At 48.1% G+C, this 10,236-nt stretch overlaps 1 long non-coding RNA gene across 1 annotated transcript in view; it reads right to left on the bottom strand.

Moving 5' to 3' along the window:
- Window positions 1–795: 795 nt before the first annotated feature.
- LOC140385386 (uncharacterized) overlaps window positions 796–10,236 on the bottom strand; it is a 222,477-nt gene continuing 213,036 nt past the window's right edge. The window contains exon 3 of the long non-coding RNA XR_011933350.1: window positions 796–2,289. This is a non-coding gene — a long non-coding RNA (uncharacterized lncRNA). The remainder of the gene's footprint in view (window positions 2,290–10,236) is intronic.

The raw sequence follows: 10,236 nt of genomic DNA, 5'->3' as shown, positions 1-10,236 counted from the left end.
CGTAGTTGCTCAATTATCTTCTCGCTTTCGTTACTGTTTCCCTCGTTCTTTTCTTCCTTCTCAATTAACTGCCTCTTCACGACCTCCTCTGTGCCGCGCAACTGTGCCAAACAGGACACCATTGCCATTGGCTTTCTGACTTTCCATACAGCTTCTTCTTGTGGACCTCGCTTAGGTTCTCCCACCAAGTTTGTCCTATCTTTCCTGGACCTGACTCATCATTAGCGCAAAAATTCGACCAAAGGGGCCATCCTTCCCCCTTTAAGTATTTCCTTAACTCTTCCTCCCATATGGGGCATTGCTCTGCTCTGTTCGTCCCTGCGACCTATGGTTCCTGTGGATTCATCAATCTTTCCATTGTTTTAGTGGCCATTACTTCTCTTATCACTTTCTCTACTTTTAATTTGGGACAGGGGGATAAGGCGCCGATTTGAACAGCGGGTATGGCTTAAGCTGTTTTCAGGCTCACAATCCCTCGATAGTTGTTCACAATTCTAGCGAGTTTACCTTACTCTTCCTGTTAGGTACGCATGCGGCTTAGTACACACTTCCGAAATTTGGTTATTTGGTCGATATGGGACTTGCACTTGTGGTTCTTTCTCTTTCTCGCAATTGGATTCAAAGTTTGTGGGTTCTCTCGGAGTGCCAAAGTCACTTCTAATCGAGTCCCGTCACAGTTCGCCAATAATGTTGGTGTTTTCCGGTCCCAACAGCGTCGCCAATACTGTGGGTATTTATCTTAGTGAACCACAAGCCTTCCCTTATAATCGATCAAATGACCACACAACCAGTTAGTTAGTTCAAAAGATGGTTTATTTACATACACAAGAGTTATCTCAACATGCAAACACAATATCGACTACGAGGTAAACTACACCTATCAGCTACAATAACTTGTACTTAACTTCAGGGCGACTGGCACTGTGCAAATAGATAAGGCCTTTATCTGGATTTCACTTGGCTGGTTCAAAGAAAGTGGCTCTATCTCTGCTGGGCTCATCCATCAGGTAGCGATCGTTGGTCTTGAACTTGGCTGGCTGTTCCTGCTACAATTGAGTTGGCACAGGCCGGATCCAAAAGAGACAGAACACATGGCTGTGCTCTCTTTTATCCCTTTGGGATTTCGTGCTCTTTGGGGCGGTCCTTAACCTTGGACCCAATAGTCCGATAGGGCTCTGATCACTGTCTTCGATTTCGATCTTGGTGGCTGGGCGGGTCCTTGGCGGCCATTGACCTTGGCAGTTGGGCTTTCTGAGTAAGGGGAGTGGCGCCGATCAGTCTGTGGCTGTACCGGTTGCTTGATTAGAGTTCTATTGTCCTGGGAAAATGGGCCATTAGAATGCAAACGCCTGGAGGTTTGGATCAGGTCTGGTTACCTGTGTTTCAGATACACATAGGCTCTGTACCTGTCTGAGTCCTGGGTTGGCCATAATTCCCATGGTCCTTTGCAGGTGGCCACCTTAGATGGCTACATTCCGTCCTCTTGATCCTGAACGCGAAGCATGGTGGATCATACTATTGATCCCAGTTCATCTTCATGGATTGGTCACCCTTGGTCAAGGCAATGTTCTACTCTACTCTATCTTATGGTTTGGGACATTTACCTAATATTTCATTAATACATTCATAAATTAATTCATCTCTAACGGTTACTATAATCAGGTCTCTATAAAACATTTAATTTATCCGCACAGTTGATCTCTAGCTAACGCTATCTGAGCTACTCTCATGCTGCTGGTGGATATCAAAGAACTTATATACAGTACAAATTTTAAAACAGCAGCATCACATTTCTACTTAATCCAAATAAAGTTAAAGAGGTACATGGTTTATTTTTGATGTGGAGATGCCGGCGTTGGACTGGGGTGAGCACAGTCCTTACTGGTTTATTTTTAGCAGCGATTGTTAAGTGAGTACAATTTTGTTGAATTCCAAGGAAGGGGGATCGGACTGTAAATATCGGGGAACGGGAGGCTTTTGCTCGCCATTTACGGGGTCGAAGTGTCTGAATGACACTGCAGATTATTGCAATTACTAGAAGGGCCTCTACTGTTATGAAAGGGGGTCCCATTTGGCAATGTTTTCGCACCAGGTGGGGATTTCAATGTCTGCCTTTATGTGTGGTTTGGTGTCCGGGCTGGTGGTGGCCTGTTGTGTGGTAGTGTTCGGGGCTGGTGTGGGGTTTGTTAAAACAGTCCGTTGCGCGTGCAGTTGCAGAAGTCAAGCGATAATCCAAACGCATGTCAGCAGTCCTTGCTTCATCCTGTGTTTTCTGTTTTCCGGGTAATCCTGGGGGTGAAAGCATTGTATCTGTTATTATCTTTGGTTAAGATCTCATTTTATTAGTCTTTCTCTCCTTACTCCAATTACCCATTATGATTGTCACCATGTGTGACTCCCTCATTTTTTTTGTTTGAAATACCATTTTGGAGAGACAAGAAATGCAAATTTTTAAAGTACAGAGACTCTCGTAGCCTGTGGTCGATGTAAGGAGTGGGCGGACAATTTATTTGACCAGTCTTTTCTTTACTTGCAACCAGTGATGGTTGAGGCTTATCTTAACCGGCTGAATTTCAGGGCGGCCAGTTTTATAGAGTTTCGTCCCAGGGTTCAGAGGTAGTTCGCGTGTAGCAGCGTGTATAGCAACCAATTGTGTCACATGTCAAATGTCAAATAGCAGGTGGGGAGCGACCAGGGGATCGCGCGCGGGAGGTAAAGGAAAGAAGGGGTGAGCGTATGGAACGTGACAAAATACATTCTTTATACCATAACCAAATGGTGAGCAGAGAAGGTGAGACTAAGGCCTGCCAAAGGCAGAGTATAGAGAACAATTCCAGAGCGTATGAAGTGACGGGAACATGAGGTGCGTGTGGGCTGCTGCGGGATAAGAATGGGTGGAATCCCTGGGTAGGGCGGGGGTCAGTGCCGTTACTCCCTACCTGGCTGACCTGGGTGGACGGTAAGATTTTGTAGTCGTGTGAAAACTTGTCATAAAGACTGGGAGAACAGTGATCTGTTTCTCAACAAACGTGTACCTTTAACTGACCCCGTCAGCACCCTGGACCCCGCCAGACGCAACCACCTACCTTCCACAAGGGCTGACGTCTCCCATCGGATCCCAGGATCATCCAGCAGCAGCCGCCGACCGAGGAAGCGATGGAAACGCGGCGGTCTGCAGGTTAGACTGAAGCAACGCGGTTTCAAGACCCCTCTCCCCAGCATACACCTGTCAAACGTCCAAACGATTGAAAACAAGCTGGATGAACTTAACGCCAGACTTACCTCTCAGAGGGAAGTAAGAGACTGCTGTGTGCTCTGTTTCACAGAGACATGGCTCACCCCGCCTCACCGGACTGTGCCATACAACGTGAAGGCTTCTCAATCCACCAGGCGGACCGCACGGCATCATCAGGCAAAGCGAAGGGTGGAGGGGTGTGCATCCTCATCAACTCCTCCAGGTGTTTGGATGTGGCGACCCTGGCGACCTACTGCTCCCAGACCTGGAATACCTGACCATGAAGTGCCGCCCATACTATCTTCCACGTGAGTTCACTTCAGCCATTATCACAGCGGTCTACATCCCACCCCAGGCAGAAGTGAGGAAGGCGCTGGACGAACTGTACACAGTTATAAGCAACAATGAAACAGAACACCCGGAGACCTTGTTCATTGTGGCCGGAGATTTCAACAAGGCCAACCTCAAGAGCATACTGTCAAAATTCCACCAGCACATCTCCTGTCCCACCAGGGGCGACAACACTCTTAACCACTGCTACTCAAAAATCAAGGGCGCCTACTGTTCCATCCCCCGACTGCACTTTGGGAAATCAGACCATAAGACAGTGCTCCTTCTCCTGGCATACAAGCAGAAACTCAAGTGGGGGAATCCAGATAAGAAGGTTGTGCAGTGCTGGTCCGAGGAGCCAGAAGAGCTCTTAAGTGACTGCTTAGAGACACTGGACTAGTCCATATTTAAGAACTCAGCGACAAACTTAAATGAGTATGCCAACACCATCACAGACTTCATCAGCAAATGTGTGGACGACTGCGTGCCAAAGAAAGCAGTACGTACGTTCCCCAACCGGAAACCACAGTTCAATCACAAGATTGACTCCCTACTGAAGGACAGATCTGAGGCGTTCAAGGCAGACGACCCTGATCTATATAAGAATTCCAGGCACAACCTCCGCAAAGCCATCCGAGATGCCAAGAGAGAATATCAAACCAAGCTAGAGTCACAGACAGACTCTCGGCGGTTGTGGCAAGGACTAAACACCATAATGGGCTACAAAGCGAAGCCGAGAAGTATCTCTAGCAGCAGTGCACCCCTCCCCGATGAACTCAATGCATTCTATGCTCGGTTCGAGCAGGTAACCAACAATCCGCTGTTGAGTGCCTCAGCAGCCCATAATTCACCCATGCCCACCATCATAGAACATAGAACATATAACAATACAGCGCAGTACAGGTCCTTCGTCCCACGATGTTGCACCGAAACAAAAGCCATCTAACCTACACTATGCCATTATCATCCATATGTTTATCCAATAAACTTTTAAATGCCCATCACAGCTTCCAAAGTCAGATCGGCCTTCCTGAAAGTGAACTCTCGGAAGGCAACGGGCCCGGACGGGATCCCTGGTTGTGCACTCAGAGCCTGCGCGGACCAGCTGGCAGAGGTATTCACAGACATCTTTAACCTGTCCCTACTCCACTCGAAGGTCCCCACCTGCTTCAAGAAAACCACTGTCATACCGGTACCAAAGAAGAACCAGGCAACGTGCCTCAATGGCTACCGTACGGTGGCCTGACTTCAGTCATAATGAAGTGCTTCGAGAGGTTGATCATGATGTGCATCACCTCCATACTCCCAGAACGCCTTGATCCACTGCAATTCGCATACCATTGCAACCGGTCCACAGCAGACGCCATTTCCCTGGCTCTACACTCATCCCTAGAGCATCTCGAAAACAAGGACTCCTACATCAGACTCCTATTTATTGACTACAGCTCCGCCTTCAACACTATAATCCCAGCCAAGCTCATATCAAAGCTCCAAAACCTAAGACTTGGCTCCCCACTCTGCAACTGGATCCTCGATTTTCTGACCAACAGACCACAATCAGTAAGAATGAACAACAACACCTCCTCCACAATAGTCCTCAATACCGGGGCCCCGCAAGGCTGCGTACTTAGCCCCCTACTATACTCCCCGTACACATATGACTGCGTGGCAAAATTTGGTTCCAACTCCATCTACAAGTTTGCTGACGATACGACCATAGTGGGCCGGATCTCGAATAACGCCGAGTCAGAATACAGGCGGGAGATAGAGAACCTAGTGGAGCAGTGCAGCGACAACAATCTCTCCCTCAATGCCAGCAAAACTAAAGAGCTGGTCATTGACTTCAGGAAGTAAAGTACTGTACACACCCCTGTCAGCATCAACGGGGCCGAGGTGGAGATGGTTAGCAGTTTCAAATTCCTAGGGTGCACATCTATAAAAATCTGTCCTGGTCCACCCACATCAACGCTACCACCAAGAAAGCACAACAGTACCTATACTTCCTCAGGAAACTAAGGAAGTTTGGCATTCCCACATTAACCCTTACCAACTTTTACAGATGCACCATAGAAAGCATCCTATCTGGCTGCATCACAGCCTGGTATGGCAACTGCTCAGCCCAGGACCGCAAGACTTCAGAGAGTAGTGAACACTGCACAGTCCATCACACGAACCCACCTCCCATCCATTGACTCCGTCTACACCTCCCGCTGCCCGGGGAAAGTGGGCAGCATAATCAAAGACCCCTCCCACCCGGCTTACTCACTCTTCCAACTTCTTTCATCAAGCAGGGGATACAGAAGTCTGAGAACACGCACAAACAGACTCAAAAACAGCTTCTTCCCCACTGTCACCAGACTCCTAAATGACCCTCTTAAGAACTGACCTCATTAACACTACACCCTGTATGCTTCATTCAATGCCGGTGCTTATGTAGTTACATTGTACATCTTGTTTTGCTCTATTATGTATTTTCTTTTCTTCCCTTTTCTTCCCATGTACTTAATGATCTGTTGAGCTGCTCTCAGAAAAATACTTTTCACTGTACCTCGGTGGTAGAAGAAGAAGAAGGAAAAAGGCGGGTAGGCTCCAACAGAACATTAGACACCTTAATACTTAGGCGGTCTCTCTTTCTCATCATCTGGACACCTCAGGGTTCTGTACCAAACAGTGTTGTAAAAGCATTACCGAAACGAGAGTCAGTATCTGAATCATCACCATCTCCCGGTTGCCAGACTCGTCTCTGCCATTTCTGTGACTTGGCCGCGTGGGCCGTCGGATAATCCGAATCGTCGTGCCTTACTAGTCTGCAAGAGTTGTCGTGGTACCAAAGAGGGGCTAGTTTGTTGTGAGGCGTGGGGGTGCTGGTAATGGAGGGCAAGTCACTGTGGTCGGGCGGTGGCTGTGGTGGTGGCTGGTGGAGGGCATATAGGGAGTCAAAGATATCTAAGTCATGGTTCCGGGGGCTGGGGTGACTGGGGGCAGAGAGATCGCGCCAGTGTTCAGGGATAGTAGAGGTGGATTGGCCATGATAAATTGCCCTTAGTGTCCAAAATTGCCCTTAGTGTTGGGTGGGGTTACTGGGTTATGGGGATAGGGTGGTGGTGTTGACCTTGGGTGGGGTGCTCTTTCCAAGAGCCGGTGCAGACTCAATGGGCCGAATGGCCTCCTTCTGCACTGTAAATTCTATGAAAATCCGGGAGGCTCTCGCTGTCGCGGAGTCAAGTTCAAGGTGAAAGTCTGTACCTGTGGGCAGAGACATGTTCAGGTCTGTGGGCGTAGACAAGGGATAAATGCCGGCATGGCTGTGGGAGGGTTGGCATAGGGGTTGGACTAGGTTGTCGATGGGCGGGGCGTAATTGTCTCCTATTGCCAGGCAGATGTGGTGGGAGTGGCTACATTGTGATCCGTAGACTTTGAGTTGGTTGATGTGGAACCAACCAGTTTTACTGTTGGGGTACATTATCTTGTAGACGGAGGGGCTCACTTTGTCCAAAGTGGAGTAGGGTCCTGCAAATTTGGGGGAGAGGAAAGAACTGGGGTTGTAAAGGGAAACCATTACTTGCTGACCAACTGTGTACTCTACTGGGTGGACGGTTTTGTCAAAGCAGGCTTTACTCTGCTTCCTTCTAGCGCCTAATCGGACAGCTGCAGCGAGTTGTGCCACTTTAATGTTATCTGTAACCTGTTGGACTGCTTTATCGTGGGTGAGCAGTCACTGTACGGCTTGCCAGATCGAGGCCTAATAAATATTCAATACCCTTCATGGGTCATCCGGTCATGAGAGTGTGGGGGCTGAAACCTGTGGAACTGTGGAGCAAATGGGAGAACTGTGTCCCAAGTGGTATTGTCCTGTTGCACCATCTTCCTAGTGGTCGCTTTTAAAGTTTGATTCATTCTCTCAACAATGCCACTGGATTGTGGATGATATGCTGTGTGGAATTTCTGCGTGATCCCAAAAACTGTTGAAACATTTTGCATGACTCTGCCGGTGAAGTGGGAAACTTGGTCTGACTCAATGCTGCGGGGGAGACCCCAGCGTGTGAATATCTGTTGGGTCAAAATATTAGCGGTGGCCTTTGCTGTGTTTGTCCGTGAGGGAAATGCTTCAACCCTTTAGTAAAGGTGTTGATTACAACCAGCACCGTTTCTGCAAGGGGGAAGGAGGGCAATGTAATCGATTTGCAAATTTGTCCAAGGGCCATTCACAGGTCGGGTGTAATTGCCCTTTCTTTGAGTAATGTTCAGGATTGTTCTGAGCACAGATAAGGCAATTCTCGACATAATGGGTTACATCGCTTTTTAAATCGTGCCACCAACACAAAGGTCTTAAATGGGCAATGGTGTTGTCTATTCCCTGATGTCCGTGTCCGTCATAAAATTGGTAATTGAGCTGGTTTCTGTCCTGGGTGGGGACGACATGAGTTCCGTTTTTTAAAACTATGCCGTCCTGTACAGTCAGTGCGTCCTTCCATTTATCACAGGGGGCTGGGAAGTTGCCGTCTAAAACCTGTTTGAGGGTGTCGTCTGCTTTTTGGGCTTGAGATAGATCCTCAATATTGGTCTGGGAATCCTGGACTGAGTGTATCGGTTCGCTTTCGGGTGGCTGTCAGAAGCGACCATGGTGGGATCCTGCTTTAGCGAAGGCATCTGCCTTTACATTACCGGGTGGGGAGGAGCAATGATGGCTTCTTACTTTAATGATACCATATGTGCGATCTGAGGCTGTCTTGAGAATGTGCTTTAACAACGGGGCAGAGGGTAGGGGTTTTCCATTGGCTGAAACAAAACCTCGAGATTCTAACAGGGGCAGGAATTCTGTTAAACTGTTGCACACATACAGGCTGTCCGAGTATATGTCTGCGGGAGTTGGTAAAGAGTTGGGGTGCCGATTACATAGCTGTGGCTGTGAGTTCTGCTGCTTGTTAAACTAGGTGGCCGGGCAATTTTAAAGAGATCTGTTCTAGTGGGCATCCCTGTGCGTCTTCCACATAAATTCCACGGCCAGTAATTCTAACTCCATTTTCGACTGTGGACGAACCGTCTACATAAATTTTTTAAGTACCCTCTGTGGTTTCGGAATCCAGTGTCTTACTGCCTGCTCGTGGGTGTAGTGACTTTGGGATAAAGGTCCTGTGTGATGTTGGGCTGCTATGATCTGGCACTCATGTGGGGTCCCTGCTTATTGGAGATTATCGGCCAGGAATATGTGGGTCTTGGTGCGTTTTACCGTAATGCCCCTGCCTTGTAATAGTAGTGTCCAGCGAGCTGCTCTGATTTGGCTGACTGAACCGTCCTTTAATCTACGGTCGAGTAATAGATGAGTGGGGGTGTGCTCAGTCAAGATAGTGACTGGGTTGAGGCCTGTGATGTACGCAAAGTACTGTACTGCCCAAAAGACCGCAAGCAAGTGCCATTCACAGGCTGAGAATCCTTGCTCTCCGGGATCTAATAGTCTTGAGGCATAGGCTAAGTGATCGTGTCGTTCTTGCATGAGTACCACTGATAGGGTTCGGTCAGTGGTTGCTACTTCGATGGCATAGGGCAAGTCTGGGTCTGGAACTTGTAAAGTGGGGGCTATGCCTAGGGCGCATTTTAAATCATCAATGGCGTCTGTGTGCTGCAGAAGCCATTCCCATGGGGCGTTCTTTTTAAGGAGCTCTGAGAGTGGGGCTGGTTTGGTGGCAAAACCATCTACATAATTTCTGCAATATCCTACCAAACCTAGGAATGACCGGAGTGCAGTGACATTTAGGGGCAAGGGCAATTTGACGATGGACTCGAAGAGAGAAATTTTGCTCAATTTCTCTCTTCTCGCGGGTGATGATGGTGCCTAAATAAAGAACTTTTTCCTTTAAAATCTGGGCCTTTTTGGGGTTTACCTTACATCCGAATGATCGCAGTAGGCCTAGTAATTCAGATAAGAGCTCTACGTGTTCCTCTTTTGTGTCCATTTGCAAGATCAGATCGTCTACATATTGTATGAGGCATCCGGGTCGGGAAAATTTAGAAAGTCCGTTGGCCAATTGTCGGTGGAAAATGGAGGGGGAGTTATGGAATCCTTATGGGAGGCATGTCCATGTGTACTGCTGCCCTTGAAACGTAAACGCAAATTTATACTGGCAGGCCCTGACTAACGGGATGGACCAAAAGCCATTGCTGATGTCCAGCACTGTGAAGTATTTTGCCTGTACTCCCTGTTTGAGCATGGTCTTGGGACTCGTGGCAACAGTGGGGGCTGCTAAAGGAGTTACCTTATTAAGTTCTCGGTAGTCGAATCGTTAGTCGCCATGAACCATCGGGCTTTTTTACGGGCCAAATTGGGGCATTATTTGTGGATGCTACGGGTCGAATAACTCCGTGGTCTAACAAACTGTTAATAACCTTTGAAATCTCACCCTTGGCTTGCTGTGGGAAACCGTATTGCTTTTGCGGCTTTGGATCGGGACCTGAAATCTTTACTGTTCCTGGGATCTTCCCACAATCGTGTTTGTGTTGTGCGAACGCAGCTTTGTGTTTATGAGGACCTCTCTAATTGTCTGGTCTGCACTAATTGTTTGCGGATTAAACCAATAGTTACCTACTGAGCAAATCCTGTTTTCATAATCCCCGACTGTGAGCGTAGCGGGAGCTCTAGCTGTTATGGCCATTTGCCATACACATTTGTTTAC

This window comes from Scyliorhinus torazame, chromosome 11 (genome assembly GCF_047496885.1).
Source record: "Scyliorhinus torazame isolate Kashiwa2021f chromosome 11, sScyTor2.1, whole genome shotgun sequence".
NCBI lineage: Eukaryota > Metazoa > Chordata > Chondrichthyes > Carcharhiniformes > Scyliorhinidae > Scyliorhinus > Scyliorhinus torazame.
Note: the sequence above shows the minus strand (reverse complement) of the source record. Positions and strands in the feature narration are given on the sequence as shown.